This window comes from Hippopotamus amphibius, chromosome 4 (assembly GCF_030028045.1).
Source record: "Hippopotamus amphibius kiboko isolate mHipAmp2 chromosome 4, mHipAmp2.hap2, whole genome shotgun sequence".
NCBI lineage: Eukaryota > Metazoa > Chordata > Mammalia > Artiodactyla > Hippopotamidae > Hippopotamus > Hippopotamus amphibius.
The window spans coordinates 116,287,652-116,296,811 of record NC_080189.1 but is presented as its reverse complement, the minus strand read 5'-3'; positions in this window follow the sequence as shown (position 1 = coordinate 116,296,811).

Sequence of the window (9,160 nt, the reverse complement as noted above, 5' to 3'; positions counted from 1 at the left end):
TGGAGGCCCTGGAGATGCTTGGATTATACAATCTTCATGAACAAGACTTGACCTGGGTACCAGGTACCTGTTCTTCATACATGTTAGTATTCTCACGGGACCAGCGACATGTGTTTGTCACACTAAGTGTTTGTCCCTCATCTTTTGGGCTCATAATCTCTCTCAGATCCTGACCTTCTTTCTTAAGCTCTTTCTTTAGAAGGCCTGGAAGGAATTCCCTAGCAGTCCAGTGGTAAGGACTCCAAGCTTCCACTGCCAGGGGCTGGGGAAACTAAGGTCCCACAAGCTGCGTGGCACACCAAAAAAAAAAAAAAAAAAAAAAGACCTGGAGCCCCTCTTGCTCACTTTTCAGGGGTATAAATAATAACCCACCCATCTTTATACCATTTCATGGTTGACAAAACTTATTCACACACATTTAATCCTCTCAACAGTGATTATTCCCATTTTATGGATGAGGAAACTGAGGCTCAGAAGGATTCAGTGACTTTTCTCAATCTCACTCGTGTAGTAAGTGGCAAAGGGGTTGTTCTAATCCACTGCTCTCTGCTTTTCACCAGGGCTGCCTTTCCTGAGTCTGTGCTGACCCAGTATAGCAGTACTTTTTCATGCATTTTCTCTCTATAAAGGCAATTAAGGGATTTGTGTTCATACTCTTGACTATTTTCAAGGTTCTTAAATTAGTATTGGGGGAAAGTACAAACTTTATGAGAGTTTCAGGAATAGTCATAAACATTAGAAATGTGGAAATCTCATCTTATTAAATATTCATCTGAGTGTCGTCAGCTGAGGAGATACTAAGAGGGAAGGCTACGGGGATGACAAAAAATAGAAGTTGTGTTTCAGCCACAGGTTGAGAACTATATAAAAATCCATTATTTCGATGGAACAAGCAAAACATTTTCCCGAAGTGTTGCGTAAAGAATTGCTGAATGCCAAGTACAAAGTACTGTTATAGACTTGTGAAGAGATTCTGTGCTTCCATATATCAAAGAAATCCAAAACAGTAATTCCACGAGTAAGGCTAATGTACCTAAAGCATCATATCCTCCAACACAGAGTAAAGCCCTTCAATCAAGCAAAACTGCAGAAGCTACAAAAAGGGAAGGCTACAGGCTCATGTTGCCCAGACTTCGGTTTTTTGGCCATCTTCACATCTTCCTTTGATTTTATTTGGAATCCCTTAGCTAGGCTAATAGAGGGGACGAAAACAGATTCAAGACCCTGCAGGTGAGGGGCAGAGCTGGCCAGGGAGGGGACACAGTCTGCTTCACGCTGACTCTCCCGGGCAGAACAGATGGCCCATCCCTGAGAAACCTGTATTACGGTGGGAGAATAATTACTCCCAACAGGGCATCTAAATATGCCCATTTTCCAGCATCTATTTGAGGGTAGCCTGGGTAATTGATATGTAAACAGCTCCATAATAGGTTTTGAGTTTTGTCTCCCATTAGCCCATTTCCAACATTTACTAAAAATAGCAAAATTAACTTATTTAATTTTCATTGGCTTTCCCTTCCCCTTCCTCTCCTGGGAAGAAGTGCTTATGAGCTGTGAAGAGGAACAGGCCTGCTTAGATTCATTAATTGAATAGTCAAGTCACTGAGGTGTGACTCTAGAGCTAAATGTGATATACTCTCAAGAAGTCATCTGATTTAATCAGCAGAGGGCAGGACAAATAACAAGCCTTTCTGCCTTACATTGCATTAAAATGTCATGTTAAGAAATTCCAAACGTTTAAGACATTCCTAAGAGGGCCATACAATTTTTCATTTCATAAATACATTTACTAAAGGATGCCTGTAAATTGTAAGCTCCTTGGGTGTGTTAAGAATATTCAGGTTACACACAGGACTACTTCTGTGGCTTAAGCTATATCTGTAGCTCTGGTCCTATAGCAGTTTTCACACCTCAGTCTCAAAATATTTTTCAGGTAGTAATTCATTAATTAGACATTAATATATCCCATTTTCAGGAGGGGAAACTGAGGCTCCAAAAGAACCTATAGAAGGACATGGCTCCTGTTCCCCATCTGTGGCTTTTCTTCAGTAAAAGACCTTTGCAAATTCAGGGACACGGCCCAACAACAGGTGGAGTGGTTATAAAAGCAGTAAGATGGTAGTAGAATAACACACCATCATTTCTGGCAAAATAGTTTTCAGACAATTGAAGAAAGCCATAAACATTGGATTAGGGGAATAAAAGGCTATTTAAATATATTTTTTAAATATATAGGCTTTGTCCTCTGGCCCAGCAAAGAGATACCTGTAGGGTAGCATTGGCTGGACATCTTTAAACAGTGAAAAAGTATCTAGTAACTGGAACTGTAGGATTCACGGGTGCCAAGGCTGTGTGGCATTTCAGCACCGGCCTGTGGGCTGGCCACCCCCTGGGGTCTGATCGCTATCTCCCGGGCGCTGTTTGCTATCTGAAGACCTTCCATTTCACCAGCGCCTGCCTCCAGCAGCAGCCAATACTGTCCTCTGGGGACAGAGCCTTGTTGGCAGCCGTTTCCAGATTGTGAAGTGATGGCCCAGTTCTCTTCAGAGACACACTGGGAGGAAACCATGGATGATGGGTGGCGGTGGGAAGGCCTGGGGCTCCTCAAGTCCTGCTGGAGCAGCCCCCAAACTTCAGAGACCCGCCCCTCTCCCCAGGCTTTGCTCACGTGGCACAAGCCCGTACATTTTTCGTGGGAGATCAGAATGGAGACTCCTGACCCTGCTCTTGTTAAGATGCTGAAGTCACTTACTCATTATGAGGCCACTGAATTATCTTTTATTTTGCCACAAGTGGGACAGGACCACGAGGCTTGGCATCTCAGAACCGGGGGATCTTCTGTAATAATGACTCGATTCCTTTGTTGCTAATAAGCAGACAGGTTGGCGTGAAGCCCCGGTTCGTGGGCTGTGACTGCTGCCTGATAAAGGCCGTCACAGCAGAGTCCTGCTTACACGTGCCAGACTCAGCCCAGCCTCCTCAGTTTCTTTCAGATTTTTCCATGATAGGCTGTTACAAGATATTGAATATAGTTTCCTGTGATATGCTGTAGGTCCTTGTTGTTTGTCTATTTTATACATAGTGGTCTGTACCTGTTAATCCCATACACCTAATTGATCCCTCCCTACCCCTTTCCCCTTTGGTAACCATAAGTTTGTTTTCTATGTCTGTGAGTCTGTTTCTGTTTTGTGAATAAGTTAACTTGTATTATATTTTAGATTCCACATATAAGTGATATCATATGGTATTTGTTTTTCTCTGTCTGATTTAGTATGATGATCTCTAGGATCATCCATGTCGCTGCAAATGGCATTATTTCATTTCTTTTTTATGGGTGAATAGTATTCCATTGTATATATGTATACACCACCGTCCTTATCCGTTCACCTGTTGATGGACACTTAGGTTGCTTGCATGTCTTGGCTATTGAAAATAGTGCTGCTATGACCATTGGGGTGCCTGTGTCTTTTCAAATTAGTGTTTTCATCTTTTCCGGATGTGTGCCCAGGAGTGGGATTGCTGGATCATATGGTAGCTCTATTTTTAGTTTTTTTAAGGAAGCTCCACCTCTTTCTCTTTCTCTAACCCTTGAAACATTCTGTCTGGCCGCATGGTTTTCTCCCTGCCCATCTGACTGAGCATCCCCCAGTGAGTCGGCAGGTCTTTGCTGTCTTAGGAGCCAGGCCCATGCCTTCTTTCCCAGCGTCCCTGGCACGTGGAACAGACTCACCATTTTGAAAATTACGCTTGTTTGCAGCAGATGGAAACCGAATTGAAGAGGGTAAGGACGAGGCAAGGGTGCAAGAGGTGGCGACAGAAGGCTGGCGGCCAAAGGCAAGGGAGCAATAAGATGACTGCTCAGAAGGCAGCAAGGTTGAGGGCTGTTTGTCAGCAAGTGTGATGGACGCAGTGGGAGGTTGCAGAGAGAGACGTGCTAAGTCCTGCGTCACTGATAGGTGTTTGGGGGATGGTCAGGGCGCTGGCCTCTCAGAGCATCACGTCCTCAGGGAATGCACTATAGCAAACAAAGTGCATGGTCAGTATTCTTGGAATAGCTGAACGGTAAGGGCGCCTGGTGCAGAGGGGGGAAGGTCACAGAGTCCAGGGTGATCACAACATCCAAGGAGATGTTTCCCAGTCCATCCCAGGGGTTCCCTGTGCAGGTGACAGGGCTGTTTAAACCACTCAGTGGGGTTCTGCATCAGTGGAATAGGCCCCAGGAGGCATTCCACTGGGCTTCACCGCATACTCCCGCTCTAACAGATGAACCTCTCACCTATTTTTAAGGATTTCTAGGAAAGGGGATTTTGTTCCCTTCTTTCTCAAGGAATGGAAAGAGCACGGGAAGGTTTCTTTCCTGGGTTAGTTGAGGCCATCTTTGTGAACGTCTCGAGGATAGTGTTTTGTGAGATCCTGATTCAAGAAGGGTGTGTCAGGCTGCTGTCGGGTCCTAGACTCTCCAGGTGTCGGGCAGTGGAGGGGACACCGCCGTTTGCTGGAACCACTGAGTGATGTAATCACGTATAGAACTTCCCTCCTGCTCTCTGGACTCTGAGACCAGCCCAGCAGCGAGGGTGGTGGGGTGGGGATGGGGGGATGTGGGGCCAGTTCCCAGAATCAGGTGGAGTCACACAGACCAGAAAGGAAGGGCTGAAAGACCTGGAGTTGCTACTCGTGAGGGGCCTCAGAGTGACGCCATTCCTACAGTCTGGGGGGCAAAGAGCCACAAAAAAATGACTAAGGGCTGTCCTTGGAAAGGTATGCAACCCAGGTGATGAAATGTGAAATAGAGCTGGAGGGGTGGCCCCCATCAAAGATCCGGGCTAATGCTGCCAGTGCCGGATTTCCCTAATCCCTAGGATTCATCCAGCAGAGGGAACAAGGACTTTGGGTTTTATTTTCATGGCGGTGCAATGTCTTCTTATTCTGAAATGCTTTGATAGTCTTCATCTGGGTCTACCGCTTCTCAGGAAGTCACAGGGCACCCATCACCAAAGATGCCCAATCTAGACAAAGTCATCTTGTGGGTAATTCAGGATACCCCAACAGAACTCACTTCTAATTCTGACCTAATCAAGAAACCTGTGAATTGCCTGCGGGGTTGGTTTCCTAATTTAAAGTCGCTGTGTCCTGCCTATTGTTTTCCAGGAGAACTTCAGACTAGAAAATCCTGGATCTAGGAAACCTTCTAAATTTGAAATGGTTGTAGGGGCAACGTTTCAGGATAGGAGTCAAGGGCCTTTGAAGGGATTCTTCAAAGTCAGGTATTGGTGTGGGCTAAGTTATGGCCCCCCAAATTCACATGTTGAAATCTTAACCCCCAGCACCTCAGAATAGGACAGTATTTGGAGACAGGGCCTTTAAAGGGGAAAGTAAGTTAAAATGAGGTCACTAAGGTGGGCCCTAGTCCAATAGGACTGCTGTCCTTATAAGAAGAGGAAATTTGAACACAGACACAGGGAAGACCACGTGAAGATGCAGGGAGAAGACGGACGCCCACAAGCCAAGGAGAGAGGTCTCCGCAGAAACCAACCCAGCCCACACCTTGATCTCAGCCTTCCGCCTCCTGGACTATGAGACGATGAACGTGTGCTGTGGAAGCCCCCAGGCTGTGGGACTCTGTTGGGGCATCCTGAGCAGACGGATACGGGTGTGTTGAGGCATACATGTCAGGGCAGCAGGCACGAGGCCCAGGAGAGGGAGGCACGACCTCGAGCCTGAAGGACGGCTCTGAAATGACAAGAGCTAAAGTGGACTGTCCTAGATGAGGAAGGAAGGCTGGGGGTGGCGGTGGAGAAGTACAGACAACTGTCGGTCAGGCTGGACTAAGACAATAGTAATCAGCCTGTGTAACCTCTGCTCCCAGCTTCAGCTCCCAGCTTCAGCTCCCAGCTCACCCATCCCTTGCAGAGCTGCCCAACTTGTTTCTCATTGGTCAGGGCCTTGACCGCCCAGGGTCCTGTTATGTCTCCAGAAATATGTGTAATTTACTAGGGGACCCCTGAAAATGGCAAAATACCTGTTCCTCCTCCAGCGATCTCCATTGGTGGAATTTCACAGTAGTGGTGGAGAAAGCATTTGGAGTAAAGGCTTTTCCTAGGTGGCCCCGGGCTATATCACTTTGGGGCCCACCGGCTATTTCTGCTCTTACAGCTTCCCTGGTTAAAGAAGGAAAAGATTGAAAAGGAAAAACATATGGACTGTGAGATGCAAAACTGAGCTGAAAAATGGAACAAAATCCCCAATGCGCCATCTCTGACGCAGTCCTGTGTCTGACTCATTATGAGATCCTGAGTCCTCTCATTTTTGTTTTTAGGACCTTAAAACTATCCACAGCCCAGTGTAACTGAGAATGGGCCAGTACTGCAAGCTTTACTGTTGAGTGGACTCAGTGCTTCCCCCAAAGTGAGTTATTTCACTACCTAGTGTCTTAATTTTCCCTGTGCAAAACTATGGGTCATCCCAACCATTGCCTCAAAAAACCATCAGGAGCATTCAAGTTGAAAAAAAATATGCAGCTTTTCCGTAAGTATTTGTTAAATCTTGGGCTCTAACATACGTACTAAAAAAAAGAAACACAGTGCCCTGAGACTTAAATTCCCCTTTTTAATGTTTGAGGTTGGAGAGAAATACCTATTGCTTTTTATGAAAAAACACTCATTTTGCTCATTAAATTGTTATAACTTTCTTTTTAATAATAGTTGCATAATAGGTAGAAATTCCTCCAAGTCGTGGCAAGTATGGCTTCTCACCTCAGTATAATTTTGATAATTATAGCTGACAGCCGCTCATTGAGCTGGCATCATTTGGGAGAAACAAAACTTACCTCTTTGAGTGTCATCATTGTAATAGTTCACGTTTTGATAGAATCTCTTCAAAATCCATTAAGCATCCTTTTATCTTCCTAAATAGTGTCCACTGGATACAGCCTAAAGGTTTTATTCCTCAGGGTCATCATACCATTCCTGTTACACTCAGGTGTCATCGGGGTGTCATCAGTGAGCTGCTCGGTTGGTCTTTTTGCCCTTGTGGCTGAACGATTGTATTTTTAGGAATCTTGTGTCTACACAGTGCCATTGCCTGGTTTTGTCAATCTAGTTGCTTTGAGTGCTGTCCACGTGCTCTGGGCTGGGAGAGCAGACATGAAGCTTGCTAGAATATGTCTACAACTGGATAAAATCGGCTCTGAACTACTCTTTGGTGCAAAAGGATACAGGGGGCATTTGTGAATGCCCTCCCAGCTTGCATTCTACCTTTCCAACAGTCCCTGATTTCTTCTCTTTTTAAACTTGTTTTATTGAAGTATAGTTGGTAAACAATGTTATGTTAATTTCCACTGTATAGCGAAGTGAGTCAGTTATACATATACATATATAATATTATTTTTCATTATAGTTTATCCCAGGACAATGAATATAGCTCCCTGTGCTACAAACAGTAGAACCTTTTTGTCCATTCATTCTACATATAATAGTTTGCATCTATTAACACCAAACTCCCAATCCACAAACTCCCCTTGGCAACCACAAGTTGCCCGACAGTGCCTGATTTCTATTCAGGGATTCATGTGTTTCTACCCGAGGATCCAAGGTTGGCCCACTTGAGCTCAGCTAAGCCAGTCAGCACATTGCATTCCCCCAGGCATGTGATTGGCCCAGAGGTGAGCAATGGATCCATGGAGATCTCATCAAAGTACTCTCAGCATCTTTAGCTCATGATGCTGTTTCTTGGACATGGAAGGCGAAGTATGTAGCCTGAATCTATGGGCGGTCATCTCGCCACCATTAATAAGTCAGCTTTGCGACAAGGCTGATACTTAGGAAGGCAGAATGGAGAGAAGAATCAAAACAATACTTTGGTGACACCCTCTAACCCCTGGATCAACCATTACTTAAAGCTCCTTCTACCTATGAATATTTTTTTAATTGAAGTATAGTAGATTTACAATGTTGGGTTAATTTCTGCTGTGTAGCAAAGTGACTCAGATGTATATATAGATAGATAGATAGATATAGATATATATGTTCTTTCTTATATTCTCTTCCATTATGGTTTATCCTGGGACATTGAATATAGTTCCCTTTTGTCCATTCATTCTATGTGTAATCGTTTGCATCTATTAACCCCAAACTCCCAGTCCATCCCTCCCCACCTGCCTCCCCCTTGGCAAGCACAAGGCTGTTTTCTATGTCTGTGAGTTTGTTTCTGCTTTGTAGATAGATGCATTTGTATCATATATTAGAGTCCACATGTAAGTGATATCATATGGTGTTTGTCTTTCTCTGTCTCACTTACTTTGCTTAGTATGATAATCTCTAGGTCCATCCATGTTGCTGCAAATGGCATTATTGTGTTCTTTTTTATGGCTAAGTAGTATTCCATTGTATGTATGTACCACATCTTCTTTATCCATTTGTCTGTCGGTGGACGTTTAGGTTGTTTCCATGTCTTCGCTGTTGTAAATAGTGCTGCTGTGAACATAGGGGTGCATGTGTCTGCCTATGGATTTTTTTTTTTTGGCTGCATTGGGTCTTCTTTGCTGCGCTTGGGCTTTCTCAAGTTGAGGTGAGCAGGGGCTACTTTTCGTTGCAGGCTTCTTGTTTGTGGAGCACAGGCTCTAGGTACATGGGCTTTAGTAGTTGTGGCTCTCGCACTCTAGAGCTCAGGCTCAGTAGTTGTGGTGCACGGGCTTAGTTGCTCCGCGGCATGTGGGATCTTCCCAGACAAGGCATAGAACCTGTGTCCCCTGCATTGGCAGGTGGATTCTCAACCACTGCGCCACCAGGGAAGTCCCTGCCTATGAATTTTTTTTTTAATAAATTCATTTATTTTATTGGCTGTGTTGCATCTTTGTTGCTGCACACAGGCTTTCTCTAGTTGTGGTGAGTGGGGGCAACTATTCGTTGTGGTGCGTGGGTTTCTCATTGTGGTAGCCTCTCTTGTTTGTAGAGCATAGGCTCTAGGCGTGTGGGCTTCAGTAATTGCGGCACATGGGCTCAATAGTTGTAGCGCATGGGCTTAGTTGCTCCGCGGCATGTGGTATCTTCCTGGGGCAGGGATCGAACCCATGTCCCCTGCATTGGCAGGCAGATGCTTATCCACTGCACCACCTAGGAAGTCCCCTGCCTATGAATTTTTTAAATGAGACTTTATATGATAA